Source organism: Erpetoichthys calabaricus, chromosome 5 (genome assembly GCF_900747795.2).
Source record: "Erpetoichthys calabaricus chromosome 5, fErpCal1.3, whole genome shotgun sequence".
NCBI lineage: Eukaryota > Metazoa > Chordata > Cladistia > Polypteriformes > Polypteridae > Erpetoichthys > Erpetoichthys calabaricus.
The window spans coordinates 170495745-170517206 of record NC_041398.2 but is presented as its reverse complement, the minus strand read 5'-3'; the positions used below and the strand labels follow the sequence as shown (position 1 = coordinate 170517206).

The window sequence follows — 21462 nt, the reverse complement described above, 5'->3', positions numbered from 1 at the left end:
TGGCATCCTGCACGACAAACTAAATTTTTCTTAGTTGATGTGTTGCTAAATAATATGGAGGAAGTACTTTAAGTGGGAACGGTTACGTTTAGCTATTTCTGATAGCAAAAAATGCTCTTTCACATGGGAGCTTACACAAAAAAAATGTGATATGAAACTGCACTCATTTTCATAAGATCGCCAGTCTAGATCACACCAGAGATGCAAAAGGTCTAGAAATAAGCTGGTGAAAAATCTCAATTCCTATGAACCAATAAGGCAGCTTTGATTCAAAGCTTCATTAAGAAGTCACTTTTACCATTAAAAGATAGCAATTATTATGATTGTGCAAGACATAGTATGTTTAATTTGAAAATTTATAAACTTGTTGTAGATTCACAGTGCCTCAATTCACAAAATATTAATGAACACATTTAACTTTTTTAAGCATTCAAAAGCAATTCTGTCTGGTTTTCTTATGTGCATTAAAGGCAGTATTGTTCCTTGCTCACCAAGATATTTGACTATGTCTCTTGAGAAAACACAAGTGTACAGATTTTGTAAAGTACTGAGTTTTCAATTGTTTCATTCATTTGAATGTTCATGTGTGCCTTTTAAGCAACAGTAGGACAGTCATACACCTAAATATATTGATAAAAAATATTTTTTAAAAAAGAATGTAACATACAGATGTACAATAAATGCAGCTCCCAGAATGTTTAATCTGTATTTTAGTATATTCAATATCATACTTATGTTAATTACCAATATTTAAATATTAAGCGTTGTCTAACTTGACAGCACTCATCCAAACACTGAAACAAAGGAAGCATGGTGATTCTCCCAAGACCAAAAAATTAAAGATCTAAGTTATGTTGGCAAGGTCACAAGTACAAAGGTTTCATGATATTAAGGATATAGCACATTTTTGATTGATTACATCTCTGAAAGACCTGCATAACTTATCAATATAAAATTGACTTGCTTTGGGGTTTAAAGCAACGAGTCAAGGAAAACAATTTTCGTTCTACATCACAATAATACCTCTATGCAGTGTACACACTGCAAAGGTTAGAAAGATGACTTTGTTAAACCACACACTGTACATGCAGCTTCTTCTCCATGCTTGGCCCTTAACAACGATCACTTGTTCCCCAATATGAAGGGCTACCACTGTGGGATGTGGTATGCCAATGATGAAGGGGTACAAATGCTCAAGAAGAGTGGTTGCAAAAGACAAATTATTCAAGACCATGGAAAAGCCTTATGTATATTATAAGAAATGTGTTTTATCTTAATAAAGATTACGGCAAAAACTTTTGGGTTTTACTGATATTTCTCTTAAGAAGCCAGGTTTAATAACTTTTTGATTACCAATTGGAAAATGGTCTATTCAAAACATTACTAAAATAACTGACACCCTTATCACATTTCATAAGCTACAGAATGATCACAAAAATCATATGAAATTTAAAATTAACATGTAGATTAACTAGGCTGCTGCAGCCACAAGCAGAACTGCAAAGTCAGTAGAAAATGATCTCATCTGGTTGCAACAACCACAAAAAATGAGATATTTGATCAGTTTATGAAGCAAATGCATGACTGCTGATACTCAACTGCAGGACCAACAATTCTTTTGTTGCCTTTCTTTAAAGGTTACAACAGCTCCTCACAGCCTAATACTGCTAAAAGCGAAAGATTTTTTTTAACAGGAGTGTTATTTATGACTGGTGAACACAGAAAAAAATCTTGTAGTGACATCTCTAAAATACTCCTTTTCCTATATACCATCTTCAAAGTACATCATCTTAAAGATGGCTTTGACTGCAAAACTGAAGTGCTGCATGTAATACATATTTAAAACCAGACAACGTAAAAAGTAATAAAACTGTTGTATTAGGTATTTAGTATGCTATTATAGCTGGTTTCTTAACATCTGCTAAATCATGCATCATATGCATAAAGCCAAACACATTTGTAAAGCAAAACCAAAATGCCTGAATTCATGTATTCAACTGCAGACTTCCCAGTAAACCAATTGCTTTGTAAGAAACTAGTCTACAAGTCATCATCTGAATATTGCACAATTAAGACTCAGTAAACCAAATAACAAAATACAATTAGAAACCAGGAGTCACACAGTCTACCTAATGCGGTATTCTGAATAAAGTGTAAAATCAAAAATATTCTGATTAAGACAAATTTTATTAAAAAGGCATTTTAGCGCTTTTGCATATTCTCATTTTATTAAAAGCTGAAGATGCAAGCATTACATATCTTATTAACTAGCAATACATTACCAAATTCTGCCTTTTCTTGTTTTCTTTATATTATAAATAAACTCAAGCTTAATACAAACATTTTCTATTGCAAGTGATTAAATCAGAAATGGCACTTTAAAAGGCAGATGCTTACAAGCAAAATTTGTAAAGTAACATTAATTGCCAATTAATAAATTAGAAATACTGTGATGATTCCTTTGCATTTGTAAAAGGTAGATCAAATGCTTTAAAAACTGAATTAATTATAAGTACTGTACTAGTGATTTCTTTTTTTTGCAAAAAGTCAAATTTCACCATAATCTCAATTAAGTGTATCTGTGTAACTTCCTTGGGGAATAAGCTTACCATACATTTTGAAATTCACAATTCTGTAAGTAAAAAGAAATACTAAAATGAGTAACAGTGACTTGGCCACTGAAATCATGATAACTGCTCTTAATAAAGGGTCCAGAATAAACTCCAGTCATTGGGTTTCAGAAGTGAACAGATAAGCAGTTGTAATAAATTTGTTTGTTTTTTAAATAGACAGGTTGACTGAAATATAAACCACATGAACAAACCAGGTGAGAGATCAATATGTGCTAATGTCTCACTAGGAAAACCACTCTATGGCTAACAGCAAATAAGTGCCTTACCTGCACCACCGAGAAAGAAAAGAAGAAAAAAAAAAAAAAACCACCTTTCAACACCTTCACATACTTTACAACAAATAACATCCGATTCACTGGTGTAGTGCTTAGACAGCAGCACGTTAAAATAAAAAATGTAAATTTTCCTAGAACTGCTATACACTAAAATAAAAATAAAGAAACACTACCAATCCTAACAACTAAAAGTATTCTAACTAGGTCAAAAGACGACTAAATCTAAGTAAAACAAAGAAATCATCAGCATTATCCCATTAATTCTCTATGCATCTTGGTCCAAGCACAATTTGGCTATCTCTCTATCATAAAAAAAATCCTGTGAGAAAAAGACTAGGGGAGATGAGACGTGATCTTCACATGAAGATCACAGAAGACACTTAAAAGACCCTTGAGACGAAAGAGATTGGCCACGGAGCGTCTCGCGGGGACCTTAAACATGAGACTTTGTGCCAAGAGATTTACCCAGGACCATCTCGCGGGGACGTATAACATGACATTCTTGCAAAACACACCCTACTTACAACCAATATCAAATAAAGAGTATAAGGACAATACGTTATAGAAGAAATGTCGACGACTAAGCGAAGAAGAAAGAGCAGCGCGGAGAAAAGAGACTCAAAAGCCTTGGAGAGAAAAAGAATGCAAAAAAAGAAAAAGAATAATCCATCCATCCATCCATCCATTTTCCAACCCGCTGAATCCGAAAACAGGGTCACGGGGATCTGCTGGAGCCAATCCCAGCCAACACAGGGCACAAGGCAGGAACCAATCCCAGGCAGGGTGCCAACTAGGGCTGGGCGATATGGCTCAAAATTCAAATTGCGATATTTTTGGACCAAAAGTCAATATACGATATGCAACGATATGTTTTTTTCCTATCTATTATTACTTAAAAAAGAAGCCACACATTTATATTGCTCTTTAGTTATTTACATGTAACTGCAAACTTACAAATTTACATCATAGGCATAAACCAAAATATACTCATTAATGCAAGAAACACACCTAAACATTTAAGCAAGAAAGCCAGTTGTCTGAATATTAGGTGACGTAGGAGTAGATGCTTTATCTACTTTACTAGGTTTGCCTAAAAAAAACTTTAAATAATAATGTTTCAATATGCTCTTTTTAAGCTATGTTTTGTAAACAAAGCGTGGCAAGAACATGCATTCAGGTAACACAATTTCACAAATTTTGTGCAAGAAAGACAAGTCTGTCAACTGCCTCTGGCTTTAAAGATGCCCTGTGGCAGTTCACTATGTGCTAAATGCATATCTTTTGCAATGTCGTATGTTACTGCAGCTGTTATTTCCTTCCATTTGGGGCTTGTTTTTTCATACGGTATGCAACGAGAGAACGTTGCCACCAGCGTGATTTGTTTTGCTGCAGGGATGTGTTTCGTTGCGTTTTTGAGCAGAGTTCTCGCGAAGTTTAATACATTCTTCGTACTTCGTAACGTGTTTTGTTTTCAAATGATTGAAGAGGTTCGAGGTGTTGCCGCTCTTCGTTCCTACTTCTCTCTTACAAAGTTTACATAACAGTCTTTTGTTCTGTATCATTTTGTCTAAAGCCAAACCATTTCCAAACAACGGAGGTCACATTTGTACCTTTTTTTTGGTACTAAATCATCGCCGATAGCCGTACTCGTTTCTGCCTCCATCTCAGCCATTGTTGTTACTGTTTAAGATAAGCAGGAGGCGGGGTTTAATTGCAATGACTGTATTTAGGATGTGCTCCAATTAGCAGAAATAACGCACTACACACTTGTAGTGTTTAATAAAACATATTACATAATATATCGCGATAGGTTTGTTTTCAAACGATGCATTAAAAAATATTGTTCATATTGTGCCACTCGATATATTGCACAGGCCTAGTGCCAACCCACCGCAGGACACACACAAACACACCCACACACCAAGCACACACTAGGGCCAATTTAGAATCACCAATCCACCTAACCTGCATGTCTTTGGACTGTGGGAGGAAACCCACGCAGACACGGGGAGAACATGTAAACTCCATGCAGGGAGGACCCAGGAAACGAACCCGGGTCTCCTAACTGCGAGGCAGCAGCGCTACCACTGTGCCACCGTGCCGCCCAGTTAAAGAATATGAAAGCAGTTAAATTAAAAGATATATAAAAAAGATAAAGATCACAGTAGCACAAACAAACGAAAATTATTACTTGAAAAAAGGGAAAATAATTACCACAGACCACGTGTCATTGAAAAATGAGCAGGACAAAGCGAGGTCAGAAATAAAAGACAAAGAGTAGAAAACAAAGTAAAACGTCATAAAGAGGTTAAAAAACAAGGGGGCCAAACACATGCAGAGCAGGTTATAGATAATGAAAGCAGTGGAATTAAAAAGACTAAAAAAAAATGTAGGCGCAAAACACATGCAGAGCAAGATACAGAATATGAAAGCAGAAAAAAACGAAAGTGTCAAAACAAAGAAAGTAAACACTGCATTAGCACAAACAAAGAGAAATTATTACTCGGAGAAATAACGAAAAGGCGAATAGAGATTGAATATATGGACATAAGTAATATGTCAGAAGTATGTAAATATTGTAAGACTTTGAAGTTTAAGTCAGAGAATTTCAAAAACGGGGTTTACAACACATGCATGTATTGGTTACTTTGCAAAAAAAATTATTAATTGCTGATGATGTAGATCGTTTTGTCTGTGCTGAAATTCCAAACAGAGAAACCTATCCTGAATTATGGTACGAAGTCATTAAACACGTTTCACGGACCTCATTTAAAAGATTCAGCATGTTGGGACTCGAAAGATTCCAAATATTGTTTTTACTGAAGCTCTGAAATAAAAGTGAAACTAATGAAATAGAAACAATTCAAAGAAAAAAAAATCTTAAAAGTGTGAAAACCAAACACGGGGGCTGGCGAGCAAAGTGAGCAGGGGGCAAAGCCCCCAGTCTTAAAAATTAACAAAATATTACTTACTAGCCAACCCGCGGCGTAGCATACGCCACATAATTATTTATTGATGGGTGAACACTTCCTGAACGACACAGTTGTCCAAATGGGGTGGGTTTAAGGATACGACTGTGAGTGAATGAAAGGATGGAACTCTGGAGAGAGCAACATACAACTGTCCGTGACTGAACACTGGTTTTGGCAGATACAGGCATATCGTTTTGAAAGTTTGTCCCTGTGCCTTATTAATTGTCATTGCAAAGGCCAATCTAACAGGAAATTGTCTGCGTGCAAAAGTAAAAGCAAAATTTGAATCTGATGGGGTCAGGGATATCCGGGGAATAAGGACAGTTTGTGAGGTAGGAGCTGCAATAGTTTTACACTCCAGTACATTGCGGTGAATGTTGGTAACAGTCAGTCTAGTGCCATCACAGAGACTTCTGGCTGGCATGAGGATTCTGAGAAGCATATCAACTGAAATAATTTTAATTTTGAGTTTATGCGGAGGCATGCCAGTGGGAGTAAGACTGTTAAGAAATTCTTCGGGGAATGAAACTTGATCTGCAGGATTGCCTGGGACGATGGAGTCAACGCTGGTGAAAGTTACTTCATTGGTAGGGATAAGTTTCAGTACCTGTTCATTAAGGTGTAGCGAGTCTTCGTTGGTGACGCTTAATATAGCTTGCGTACTGAGTTGTTCCGGAGTCACAGTTGAGAAGTCGATGTCACCATATAGTTGTTGAACGGGATCAGAAATAAAAGGAAAACAATGTGAAGGTAATGGACGTGGGAGGAGTGTTAGAGTTGATGGGCGAGGCTCTGTTGTACGTATCCCATGACATGGGTGGAGGGTTAGAGTTGGCTGGCGGGGCTCTGTCTTGCGTGTGTGTGTATCCCATGGTCGGGCGACTTAGAGGATTATATATAGAAAAGCAGCCAGAACTGAAAAGAACAATGAAAAGTCAACGTGGCTCAGAGGTGCATGTGGACTGTAGTAGAGACGAAAGCGACTGAGGTGGTGTTTGGTGAGGTCTTGCGTGCTAGCACATGAGCAGGCAGTGTGCATGCCTCGAAAGTGAGGGTGGACGCGGAAGGAAGGTCACAGTTGGCGGACGGAGCTCTGTCGTGCATATCCCATGACGCGGGAGGAGGGTTAGAGTTGGTGGGCGGGGCTCTGTCATGCATATCCAATGGTCGGCTGCTTAGTGAATTGTTGGTGGGCGTGGCTCTGTCTTGCGTCTTGCCTGCCATGGTCGGCTGCCTTAGTGAATTATATATATATAGATTTTTAAACCACTGAGAAATTAATGTGTTTTGAGTTAGACCTCATATAACTAATAATTAGTACTCCTTAAAAAAGTGAAGTATCTTCATAAAGAAAAGACTATGTTAGCTTCTTATATTAGCAAAGTTTACCTGCTACTTGAAAGAGCTATGCCTATATTTATCCTTTGCCTCAGACTATGAAAATAGTCCTAACCAACTCAACATTACTGTACTTTTGGCAATTTGTCTGTCAATCTTCTTAAATTTGCACATGACATCAACTAATAGGCATCATTTCAAACAATGCTGAGTCCATATAAAGACAAGAGGTGGTAAATATGACTTTGTGGTGCAGCCCTAATAATTTGGATCTTAATCAAAAAAATAGATGATCATAGATTTAAGGAAACAGTCACCTGCTCACCCGTTGGGATGACAACAGTTTTTTAAGCTTCTGGGCACAGTGCTGTCTCAAAACCTTAAGTGAGACAATGACTTCACATGTATCTATACTAATAAAAGGCAAAGCCCTCACTGACTCACTGACTGACTGACTCACTCATCACTAATTCTCCAACTTCCCGTGTAGGTAGAAGTCTGAAATTTGGCAGGCTCATTCCTTACAGCTTACTTACAAAAGTTAGGCAGGTTTCATTTCGAAATTCTACGTGTAATGGTCATAACTGGAACCTGTTTTTTGTCCATATACTCTAATGGAGGAGGCGGAGTCACGTATCGCGTCATCACGTATTACGCCTCCTAAGTAATCACGTGAACTGAAAACGAGGAAGAGATTTACAGCACAAGTCAAACGCGGGAACGAAGGTAAATGACGTTAATTGTTGACTGTCTTTTAATACTGTGTACTTGTTGAGTGTCTTTTAATACTGTATAAGCATACATATTAACACATGTGCAATTAAACGTGTGCATTTACGAGGTGATTTCTCAGGCTTAAAAGCTCGCCTTTTATTACAAAGGTAAATGCAAACTCTTTTCATTCTGAAGGGCACAAACCACGTTAGATTTCAGCTGTTAAACGCGCAAAAATGTCAGTACACCAGATAAATAAGCACAACATATTATCAGTTGTATTGTATGCTTACAATACATATAGAAATGTGTTAATCGTTAACTAATATTATGGGATGGTGTTTTTCGACTTGCGCCTTGATTTAAACGATTGCATGTCTTGGTGGGTTTGCGTAGCTTATTGTCAATATCTTTACACCTCTTTTTAAGACTTAATTTAAAAAGGTTTTCTTTTCTTAATTAAAATTTAAAAGCAATACTTCACCGCTGCGAAGCCCCTCTAACGCTGACGTCCGACGTTCGATTACTGTAAGCGAGTGCAGTGAGTGTGTACGCCTGATGAGCCAAGAATAAGGGGGAAACAGGTGTCGCGTACTCTTTGCATTATTTGACAGTAAACTATTTTCATCCATTCTATGATCTGCTTCTCACAACTGAAGGCACCGTGGCTGATGTTACCTGACTTGCTGGCCAACCATAAGCGTTACCTGGTAGGTAACCACCCACTCACTTCACTCCAATACGGGAATTGAACCTCGGACGTCAGCGCTAGAGGCGAAGCCCCTAAAATTGCGCCACGGCGTGTGGTTCGTTTATTTGACAGCATGTAGATCGGGGTAATTACATTCACGGCATTCGTAGTCTGATTCACAATCTGATTGTATGGGTGGTTACCTACCAGGTAACGCTTATGGTTAGCCAGCAAGTCAGCTCGAAGTGATCACTCGAGTGAACGCAGCTTCACAAAAAAACAGATCCTTAACAAACTGTTATTGGTATATTTTCCCTCAATTTTAAAAGGTTTTCTTTTCTTCTTAATAAAAATTTAAAAGCAGTACTTCGCCGGTGCGAAGCGCGGGGATTTGAGCGACTGACGCATACAGACATATTCATGAGTGCAGGTACTTCGGAAAGAAAGCACCGTGTAAACCTAAACTTTAAATTAAGTTCATAGACCTACAAAAGGTTGCCATTGATTTGAGGCAAGATTGCTTTTCTCATGTACAACTATACGTTGCATTCTTAACAGTAAGCTTGCACGGCTTGGTCATATTACAACCTGAGTGCTGAACTGACAACGTCGTATACAAACAGAACTATAACAATCGTAACAAACAAAAAAAAAAAGCGAAGAACCCTTGGATTTAATAAAAAGGCTCTTTCCTTGGCGAAGCAAGGAAAAAGGAAGACCTTATATGGCGTTCGTTTATAAAACAGCGGAAAAGCTGTGTTAAGGCTGCTTCATAAAAAAAACAGATCCTTAACAAATTGCTATTGGGATATTTTCCCTCAATTTAAAAAGCTTTTCTTCTTCATAAAAATGTAAAAGCAGTACATATATAGATATAGATATATATAGATTTATATAGATATAGATATATATACATGTATGTATATCTATATATATATATATATATATATGTAAGCTTATAAGTACTGCCTTACTTCTCTTTAAGAAAGGAAGATGTAATGATACTTGATTTAAACGATTCCATGTCTTGGTGGGTTTGCGTAGCTTATTGTCAATATCTTTACACCTGTTTTTAAGACTTATTGACTGAAACGGGCTTTCACGAAAAAAGTTAGGGCTTTGCTACAGGATACACCCTCTAGAAGTTAAGCAAGTAAAAATAAAAGTGTATATTTCTGTTTTATTTAAACCTTTTAAGTTTGTATGCATAGCCCCATTTGGCTGTTTTAGTTTTTTTTTTTCTTTCTTCAGTAATATTTAATCTCCTTAAAGAAAAAGAACATATGCATTTTACTTTTTTTGTATCTCTTTAGTAATATTTTAGTGTAAAAGGATAACCAGTATTTAAACCTTTTATGTTACTTTATAAAGTTATTTTACACAATGTTGAAAAATTAATAAGAAAGCTACATAATTTGGCAGCTGCTGCTTTAATTTTCAATGAAATGAAAAAAGCTCTCCAAGACAAAACCTCAATGAAGAAGAAACAGTTTGCAATATATATATATATATATATATATATATATATATATATATACGAGCTGTATATACCCGGCGTTGCCCGGGGCAGAAGTAACCTAATCGGTCAAACACTTACATATATACCAAAGTAAACCTAATCGGTCAAACAGTTACATATATAAAAAAACCGAACCTAATCGGACAAACAGCTTCATATATACAGAAGCGAACCTAATCGGACAAACAGCTAATCTATATACATAAGCAAACCTAATTGGTCAAACAGTTACATAAATACAAAAGCAAACCTAATCGATGAAACAGCTTCATATATACAGAAGCAAACCTAATTGGTCAAACAGTTATGCATGTGCAGAATAATTTTACAAAGATTATGCGTGTTAACAATCATTAAAAAGAAAAGATTGAGGAACTCTTCTTCTATATGTGATGAAGCTGGATGAAGCTGACTTGACGAAGACGTAGGTGGCATAGATTGGTTTTTCTAAAACAGAAGAAAAAAATGAGTATCTATTATTATTTTAAATTAGAATGAAAATGAGAACCTTGATTACAGATAGATTATCCGTATTAAAATATGTGCATGAATAAACTTTTGCTAACTCTCTAGCAAAAGTTTATTCATACAAATTGGCATGGGATGGCTTTGTGAAAAAGTAAAAATTAGATAAAAATAAATTGAGAATGCGTACTTCCATTTGACTGAGATTATGTGTAATGATGAAAAAAAAGTTTAGTATGTTTTTTTTTCCATACGGGAAGGATGTAAAACCTTACATAGGCACCCTTCAGCCCGTACTGAAGGGTAGTGTCAGATTCTTACTGACTAAAAAACACCCTTTTTATTCCACAGCTACCCCAAAAACCACTATTAGGCATTACTTTGGGGTGGCAGTAGTTTAGTTATGAAACAGCTGGGTCCTGAAAAAAATCTGTCTGATTAGTAGCTTCATCACATATAGAAGAACAGTTCCTCAATCTTTTCTTTTTAATGATTGTTAACAATGCATAATGTTTGTAAAATCATTCTGCACATGCATAACTGTTTGACCAATTAGGTTCGCTTCTGTATATATGAAGCTGTTTGATCGATTAGGTTTGCTTTTGTATTTATGTAACTGTTTGACCAATTAGGTTTGCTTATGTATATAGATTAGCTGTTTGTCCGATTAGGTTCGGTTTTTTTATATATGTAACTGTTTGACCGATTAGGTTTACTTTGGTATATATGTAAGTGTTTGACCGATTAGGTTACTTCTGCCCCGGGCAACGCCGGGTATATACAGCTCGTATATATATATATATATATATATATATACATATACACACATACATGCAGTTTTAATAACACAGAAATCAATATAAACATTAACATCATTATCATATGAGAATATGAAGTAATATATAAGAAGCACATTTCATATAAATATAAATTATTAAACAGTAAAATCTTCTTCTGTAATTTGCTACCGTGGCAATTTGTGTGTCTGTCCAGGATTTTAAATGACCTGTAGCTCGCAAACCGTTGCACCTATACACTTGAAATGTGGTACACATATAGTACGTCACGTCTACTATCCGCTTTATGGGTGATGATTGTTTTAGTCTTTTTATCTTTATTTTATTTTATTGTACAATCAAGTCCTATCTGCGCACAGCAGGGCAGCCGTGGGCGGATGTGTATGGTGTATTCACTCGATGTTATCGTGCATTGCGCTGTCAGTGGTATTTTGATAAAAGAATTTGAACAACATATAAGAAGCGTATAAATTATTAAACAGTAAAACATTAACATTTAAGAAGTAAAGTTACATTAAGTACTACTGCTGTGCCTTCGGGTATACCTCATTTTTTGTTTGCCCATTACATGCTTAAATGTATACATTTTTTGGTGCACCTACCCGAGAACACGCGACATATAACCGAGCGTGGGAGAAGCATGGATTTTAAACACGCGTTGAGTTGATGTGCTGGTCTCCCTCGTGAAATAACTGGTAATGTTTGACTAAAATCTACAGCGAGTAAAACGACATTAGCTCCTATTTTTTTTTTTTACTATCTCTGAGATGTTGCTTTTTTCGGTTCAAGGCTTCATAAGCTCTTTTATGTTGTATGGTGTACTTATCCCAAACCATCATCTTTGAATGTTGCAACACTTTCGCCTTGTATGTAGATCGGGGTAATTACATTCATTGCATTCCTAGTCTGAATCACAATGTGATTGTATGGGTGGTTACCTGGCACTGTAGGGTTGCCACCCGTCCTTTAAAATACGGAATCGTGCCGCGTTTGAGAATGAAATTGCGCGTCCCGTTTTGAATCAATACTGGACGGGATTTATCCCGTATTTTTTTTATCATTTTTTTTTTAAAGCAGCGTCTCATGCAAATCATCCCACACGCATTTTATGAAGATGCCTCCTTTCCTACTTTTGATTGGGTAATACTTGATGTCATCGTTAGTTTGATTGGTGTTTTTAACTGTCCAGTGAGTAGGGCGTGTCTTTCAACGGAATGAAAAAAAGGCCCACCCGACGACCTACCCATTCCATTTTTATATATATAGATATATATATATATATATATATATATATGTGTATATGTATGTATATATATATATATATGACAGCAACACTCATAACAATGACAACACAATTACATTGACAATCATGTTACGTTATTTTTAAAATGTTTCCTTTACTTTTTCATAACCTGTTTAACACACTACTTCTCCGCTGCGAAGCGCGGGTATTTTGCTAGTTAATAATAATAAGAAAGCCCATCAGAGAATGTTCTTTATGCTTTAGCTGAGGAAATTCAATCTCCCTTAAAGAAATACAGGTCAAATTCTACACAGCCATCATCAAGTCCATTCTGAGGTCATCTACAGCTAGCTGGGTTAGGTGCTGCCTATGTTCAGGCTAAGGCCAATCTGCAGTGCATGATCAAAGCTTATGAAAAGATAAACTGTAACTTACCTTATGTTCAAGCGCTATATGAGTCCAGGGTGAAGAAGCCGGCTGCAAACTCACCCAGGGCATAACCTATTCCAAAGAATTCTCTCCGGCAAATGACTTTGTGCATCGAAAGCTAAAAAGAACATGTCATCTAAAAAGATTTTTTTCCATGTGCAATCATTCTGCCTAATCATGTCTGAGCTTCTACTTAGTATCTATGCACATCTGCACATCAGAGTGCCTGGACATTTTAATCCTACTATTTTTTAGATCACCCTTGTATGCTGCATCATACTTCATATTTTATCTTCTTATATTTATCTTTTGTATTCTGTGCAGTCCTTGTACGGGCGCAACAAAACTATCAAGACAAAGGGCTAGTACACATTAGTGAACCTGTTCAATAAAGTGAATTCCGATTCTGAAAAAAATGGCAGAATGAAAGCCTGGGACCTACTCTTGGAAGGATGAGTAAAACCATTTTATCACTTTTCCTAATTTAGCAAACTACTCCTAACATTGCCATAAGGTAGGACAGCTCACGATCAGTCCTAATTTGCTAGGAGCTGCCATAAGACTGCGTTTAGGCAGACATTGATAGATGTAACCCGGGAAAGGTGGAATGTTTTGGAAACACAGGACAACAACAAACTTATTAAAAGATATGTCCTGTTTTGGAAACACTGGACAACAAACAACTTATTAAAAGATATTGATTTGACAGAGATGGAACAATATTCTTAAGAAATCTTGTAAATTACATGATCTCTCGGTCTACGTGGAGAAGCCACGTACTATTTGACAAAATGAATGTGTTATTAACATTGTTTAATTCAGCTTTGCAATAGCAATGATTTGGATAAATCACAACCAACTGTTTCTCGAAATTTGCACCAAACTCTGAATGCCCTTACAACATGTAAAGTAATACACAGATTAATTAAAACATTATCCCACCACTCCATGAAAGGTAATGTCAAAGCAAGCTGAACTTATGCAAATCAGCACACACAAAGATCTTTGCCCCAAATATGGATGAGAATGCATATGTGAATTGCAAGTGAGATCACAGTAAAAATGCACAGTTGGTTGTGAATGCAAGTTGCATTGTGGTAAACCGGCAAATTACCCTGAAAGAGATCAGGGCAGGATGGGCGATTTACAGCAAAAAGTCACACGGGTGCAATGAGCATTGCATTCCATAAACCCCAGGAACATTCACATTATAGTTTATAAGCCCATGAAGGCTTAAGGCGGCAGGCACCGACTCCCAGGGCACTGGATAAATACAGTCTCAAAGATAAGAAGGGAGAGAACAGAGAGGTACTGGAAGAGTGAATGAGAATTACAGCCAGGGCTAATTTCAGTATAATTGTTACTTTACAAGGTACTTCTCTTGGCTGTAAGAGCGGGATGGATATTCTTCAGACATTGTTAAACAAACATGTCTGATAGCAGTCTAAATGTGAATTTCCCATCGGGATTAATAAAGTATCTATCTATCTATCTATCTATCTATCTATCTATCTACTCTCATTTGGTGTGTTTCTCTGTCTTTTCATGTTGGCGCTCGGTACAGTATAATTTATGATGTTCTTGTGAGGTAGCAACAATTATGTGTAGCTTTACACAATATCCTCTTATTTCTTCATGATCTACATGATTTGTCTTAGAATGTGTACATTCTAAATTAATTGACATTTTCTGTGCAGTAACTGAAACAGTAATCCAAACTAAATACAAAAATTCAAATACTGTTATAAACAGTATGTACTGCTGAATTAACAAATTACAAGATAATTCAGGTTATTTCCATTAAAATGAACTCTTTGAAGTTTTTGCAAGAGCATGCTTTTAAAATCTAGTTTATAAGAGAAGGAAAGGCTGCTTGAATACCTACAGTATAATCATTTAAATATCCTTGGGACTACATACATTGTATATTACAGCCTAATATCTGAACATACTGTACCATAAACACAGTTACTGTAGGCTCCTGCAGGTGTTACATCATCAAAAGGTCAAAACTGAGATATCAAAAGGTATGTGCAACAAAGCCAAAAGACGACAGATAAAAAAAAGAAAAAACACACACACAAAAAAAAACATTAAAAATAATGTGAGCAAAAGTCAAAACCAGAAGGAATTTTTAACAAAAAACAGCAAGTGGTTTGAAAACATAGGCTTGTTATTTTCCACAATTTAGATTAGGAAATAATCCCTCAGCCTACTTTTTAACCTACTGCATCATTCTTCAAAGGTCAGAACCTCAAAGGACACAACCCTAACAACTCAAGCAGCAAAAAGTGGAACCTAAACAATTTCAAAAAAAGAAAATGAATCTTAAAACAAGGAAATTAAAAATAAATGTCAGAATCATAATCAATGACACCAAAATCCCCAAACAGAGTGTCAGATTCCTGAAAATGGTCCAAAGAAGCCTAAAAACATAAGATTAGAAAGCAATTTAAAATGGCAGGGAACAAGCAATTTAAGCTTAAGGTTTTTTTTAAGCATAAAAATGTTCATGTGCAAGGTGAAAAACAGAGTTGCTATGCTAAATGGAGAATTCAGCTGGTTGGTAAAGACTGTCAGTTTTAAATGTGTCAGAATACAGTGGAACCTCGGTCTGCGAGTAACTTGGTTTACGAGTGTTTTGCAAGACGTGCAAAAATTTTTAATAAATTTTGACTTGATAAACGAGCGAGGTCTTGCAGTATGAGTAGTATGTATACGTTTTGTCTGCTGAGCGTCATGTGATCATAACTGAGCTGATGGTTCTTCTCTCTCACTGAGGGATTGTGGGCAATCATCTCCTATTCTCCGTCTGAGTCGGCGTGCCTCACTCATATAGTCAACATCCGTAAGAGCGTATACTGTTTACTGCAGCATTAGCATTGTGACTGTGTGTGAGCGCGCGCGTGTGTGCATGTATGCTGTGACGTGCAAGTCCCCGTCTTGCACCCTAAAACACGAAGCTGAGTCTCAGTACTTTAGCAACACCAACTTTATTCAGCTTGAAACAGGAACAGCGTGGTTATTTATTGTAGCGGGATCTGCCGCTCTCCTATACACAGACACAGCAGTCAGGCAGGGCCCTGCGCATTTATAATGTTCCTTGTATCACCCATTGACGGCAGGCGCTTGTAGCATGTCCGCGATCTTTTCAGATGCGCTTTTACGGCAAACTGCTACAGCGCTGGGAGACTGCGATTGCTTTGGGACGCTCTTCCGCCTGTCATCCCGTTGGGTGCAATCCCACAAGAGTTTAGAAACTCACTCACACCAGCCATGATTCTTTTCAAAGGTAAAGTGCAGGTTAATTTGTTTTAAGTATTTTTACTTTATATTTTGTATTAATCATTTTTTTATGAATAGTTTTGGGTTGTGGAACAAATCATCTGAGTTTCCATTACTTCTTATGGGGAAATTCACTTTGATATACGAGTGCTTTGGACTACGAGCACGTTTCCGGAACGAATTATGCTCGCAAACCGAGGTTCCACTGTACTTAGTTTTCATCTGACAATACCTAAGAAATACATGACCTCACGTAAAGTTCAGTCTTCCTTTAGCATTGTGAAAACCAAACATAACATTCTCAAATCTGTTTATTCAATCAAGAGTAATGGTGGCCTGGACAAACCAAAAATGAAGTTTGAAGAAATGCACACACCATCATGGCTTTTTTTTCTTACTTCTTTTTTTTTTTTTGTTAAATGAAATATACTTTATTAAAAAATTAAAAATATAAGTTATCAGGACACAAATAAAGAGATCTATTTTGTACTCTCCAGCAACCAGAGTTCAACAATTAACACAAAAAATAAACGTACAAACATCAGTGCTCTTTAATATATGAACTAGACCTTTCAAGAAGGTAGTTGTAATACTTTTAATGTACATAACTGCAGTGAACCAGCGTGTCTCACTGTACATCTCTACAACTAAGTTTTTAAAGTCTTCAACCCCAGAGGCAGTTTCTAAATGATACTAAATTGATGCAAAGAAGGAAGCTTTGGTGTATTTGTTTCACCTTGCCAGCATTTTCATATTTACTATAAACATATGACACCACACATTTTATAAATAAGAACATTTATAATTAAGGATTTTAGGACATCATAATTGTGAATGGTCTTTGTTAACTTGGATAAAAATAGATAGGACATAGCTAAGGTTACATTTAAGATGGAAACCTGACCTAAGCAAGTATTAAGTACAATTATAAGTCACAATATATTTGCAAAGCATCTGTTTTGGCATACAAGCATCAGAATTTAAATGCATCTGTAAATACATTAACACTAGAATTACCAGAGCCTACGAAAAAACTAATTGATCCGTCCCACCTTAACTCTTTTAGGGCTAATTTTTTTTTTTGTTTCTTTTCTCCCAGGGCTGAATATTTTTCCAAAAACTAACATTTTTTAAAAAAGAACACAAAGCAATTGTTTAACATATCAAATCAACAAAAAATATTTACTTTTGACAAATGTTACTGTCTTGCATGTTGTATGAGCCTGAATTCTCTATGATTTCACATACATATCACATACATTTTACACAGCAAAGTCTGATCTCGCTCAAAGCAGCCAATCTCAGTCATTGCCACATTGCACTCCTTACAATATGTGTTGTTTTGATGCCTATTTTTCAATTGTCTGTTGCTGCATTTTCTAACATATATTGTTAGTGTGTACTGTAGAGAGACAAGTCACCCATTTTCCATCGTGCCATGCCACTGCCACCAAGTTTTCTGCCTGCATGAAACCGTATTGTCACCTCTTTTCATCTTCTGAAACTTTATGAACTTTATGTATGGCATTATAGCCTGGCTCACCCCATGGGATTTGCTTCTGTTTATTACAGAAGTGAATAAAACTTTGCAGCAGCACGTACCTAAGCCACCAGGGGACAAAACACGTTTGGACCAATGCTCCCTGAAGTTATATCACCAGTTCTGTCCCATCTCTATTTGTAATGCCACAGCGCGCTTCATCTCGTCTTTCGTTGTGGGTTTCCACTTTGAAAAACGAGAATGCGATGCAAACGCAGCCCGCGATTCAAAAAAAATCTCTGCCTACCTGTTTGTCTCGTCTGACAGTAGCTGAAAAGCAGCATCAGGAGAGAGCAGCCTGAAGTACAGCAGCTGGTGATCTGTCGTGTCCAAAAGCATGCCATGCCGTCTTGTAAACTCCGGTAGCAGATCGGCTCTCAACGGTTCAATGTATGTGTATTTATCCCATGCGAACCTTGCCGTAGATGCATCGGCTGCGCGAAGGCACTCAACTGGCAGCAGATCCGCTCGCGCGGCATCGGCTGGTGTCTGATCAGCTGATGCCTGCTTCTAACTCTCTTGCTTGATCTCCTGATCACTGCCAATAAAGTCCGATTCTGAAAAATCAAGAGTCCGACTCCGCGGTAATGCGCAAAACAACGTCTGCCAAGTGTTTTCTTTTCTGCACTTGCTTCGCTGCCTTTTCACATGTCGGTGCCATCTTGCCTTTGTTTACATTTCACAACTCACGCACACGCAATGTTTATTTGCCGAGTCAACGAGTCTAGCATTCCTCCAAGCACAGAGGGAATGCCTGTGACGTGACAGTGAGATTTGTCGCCATTAACAGCTGATTGTCGCCCTTTATCCCTGGATGTCGACTTTTGTCGACATTCGCCTTCAACCCCTCCTGTCGACAAAAGTCGACATCCGCCCTAAAAGAGTTAAATCGCTTCTTAAATCCGTTCGCACCTCTCTGACATCGTCTTTTGTCTTCTAAATGTGCAGATAAAGACAAGCTGCAAACAGCCGACTATTCCATCCCCCACCGACTTAGAACGTGCACGAAATTCTCTCAGCTCATGCCTTGATTGATTATCTGGGAGTGAAGTGGAGTTTTAGAGTGGAAATAATAGATTGTTATTTGGAACACACGCATTTCATGTGTGTTCCGTTTCTACAGTAATCTGTGTAAACACATTTTTAAAACAAACGTTTTCATATTCTAGTAGTAAATGACAAAATGTAGGCATAAACTATATAATGTATGAAGCTTGAAGTCCAAATATCAAAGAAACACTTTCACAAAAGGTACAAATATAACAGAACAAGTGCGCTTTTATTCAAAAATATAACTGCAGGGAAAAAAAAGCCGCCTTAGTGTGCGACATTGACACTCATTTACTACGACGGCCCCGTGGCGCAACAGTATCAGTTGCTGACTGGGAATCAAAAGATCACGAGTTCGATCCTGCACGACTCCCTTTTGAGAAGTGAACTGCTCTTATTTTTACTATTTTAGAATAAAAAGATACATTTGATTTCAGTCTGTAACAGCCAGTGTAATTTATGATATTTGTAAAGGTTAGCTTTGGGTTTTTTTTTTTTATTCACTTTTCATTCTTTCAGTCACGTTCAGGATCCTTCCCTACCCCAACTGACACTGCTGTTTTCACATAAAGACGTGCTATAGCTCTGCAGTGTATCACGATACATACGACCGCGTGTTTTTTTCCCCCCCAATCTTGCCAGTTCCCACATGTTGCTGTATGCTGTTTCTTTTGTACTCCAGGACATGCAGAGGAAGGCATAGTAAAGAGCAGTAACTTTAGCGCTATATGCAATCATCAGACACTGCCCCATCTGACACTGCTGTTTTCACATAAAGACGCGCTATAGCTCACCCAAGGAGCGCCCTTCCTACATTTACGACGTGTATTGTTGCAGTGTACACACCTCTCGGTGCTATGGTTCCTATTACACTGAACAAGCACCTGTAATTTGCAGCTCTATTCATTATCTCAAAACAAATATATGTGACATTTTGAAGAAATCATCTTATGACACGAACAGTATCAATCAGAAAACATCGTCGAAGTAATGTAATATTATTTGAAAACGAACAGCGTCAGATTGGGTGTGATTTATACTGGTGCTGTTACTTGGAGTCAGATCAGAAGCTGAATAAGCTCCTGTTCTGACTCTAAGTAAAAAAGCATGAATTAATCAACAGAAATAACCGCGATCGACATTTTAAACTTAATGATTTACAGTGCATACCAATTTATAAATTTTATGTCCGTTTGAGACTACAAAGAAAAAAAAAAAAAACACTTCCCAGCAGGGAATCGAACTCGGGTCTCTACGGTGCAGCAGGGCTGCTGTGCTCGGAGTCAGCAAATCTCAGCGTTACGCCACAGAAGGTGTTGTTACATCCTTGAACCTTTTGTGAAAGTGTTTATTTGATGTTTGGCCGTCAGGCTTCACACATTCTATAGTTTATGCCTTTAGTAATGTAACATTACTAAAATATGAATAGGTTTCTGTTTTAACAATGTGTTTACACAGATTACTGTAGAAACGGAACACACATGAAATGTGTGTGTTCCAAATAATGATCTATTCTTTCCACTCTAAAACTCCAGTTCAGTCACTCCCAGATAATCAAACAAGGCATTAGCTGGGAAAACTTAGTGAACGTTTTGCGATGGTGGGGGATGGAATTGCCGGCTTTTTGCTGCTCATCTTAATCGGCACATTTAGAAGACAAAAGAGGTGAGAACGGTTTTAAGGTGGGCCGGATCTACAAGTTTTTTCATAGACTCTGGTAATTCTAGTGTTAATATTATACAGTATTATTTATTACATAAATATTACATAGTATTAAGAAGTAGAAAATATGGCCACATAAGTGTCTAAGTGCTTTCACTATTACCAAGGTAAACAATGCCACTTCACTTAATTATATCAACCAAATCTAACAGATCTCAATTATACTGATGATGGGTTTATTACATTTCTGGTGTATCAACACTAAAGAGTATGATGAAATGGTGCTTGACACACTTGCTACTCACACTATTTCAAACGTTAAGCCGCTGCATTTTGAAAATTTTATAGTATCCAATGCTCATTCCTGCTCAGATAAATTGAACATGAAAAAAAACAAAGTGCTTTACAGTGCTTTACCATTTGGACAAAAAACAAGATAGAAAAGACTTATGCTGGAAGGGATGTTGAAAAATTGTACAACGTTAAGTTCATATTTTGTGAATACTTTAAAGTTTATAGTAGCATAATTACATAGAACACTGCTTATTTTATTTGTCTTTCAGAATCCTCTATGGAATTTAATTTACTGAGGTGACCAATGACACTGTAAATAGCAACAGGCTAAGTAAAGAATTAAAGATTTCTATGCCAACAGAACATGTGCCTGAAACAGAACAACAGCCTTTATAAATTCAGGCTTAGAGACTAAGGTTGGAATACAAGTAAAGGCTATATTTGAATTCAACAGATTTATTATACTATCACCATAATGAGAAAGGAAATAATAAAGGAAACTTCAAAGAAACATCAATTTATCAAAGAGATTATTGTAGGATGTTTTATATTTTC

General features: G+C 36.9%; 1 protein-coding gene across 2 annotated transcripts in view; it reads right to left on the bottom strand.

Moving 5' to 3' along the window:
• fip1l1a (FIP1 like 1a (S. cerevisiae)) overlaps positions 1–21462 on the bottom strand; it is a 118771-nt gene that overhangs the window by 59957 nt on the left and 37352 nt on the right. The window lies entirely within an intron of this gene.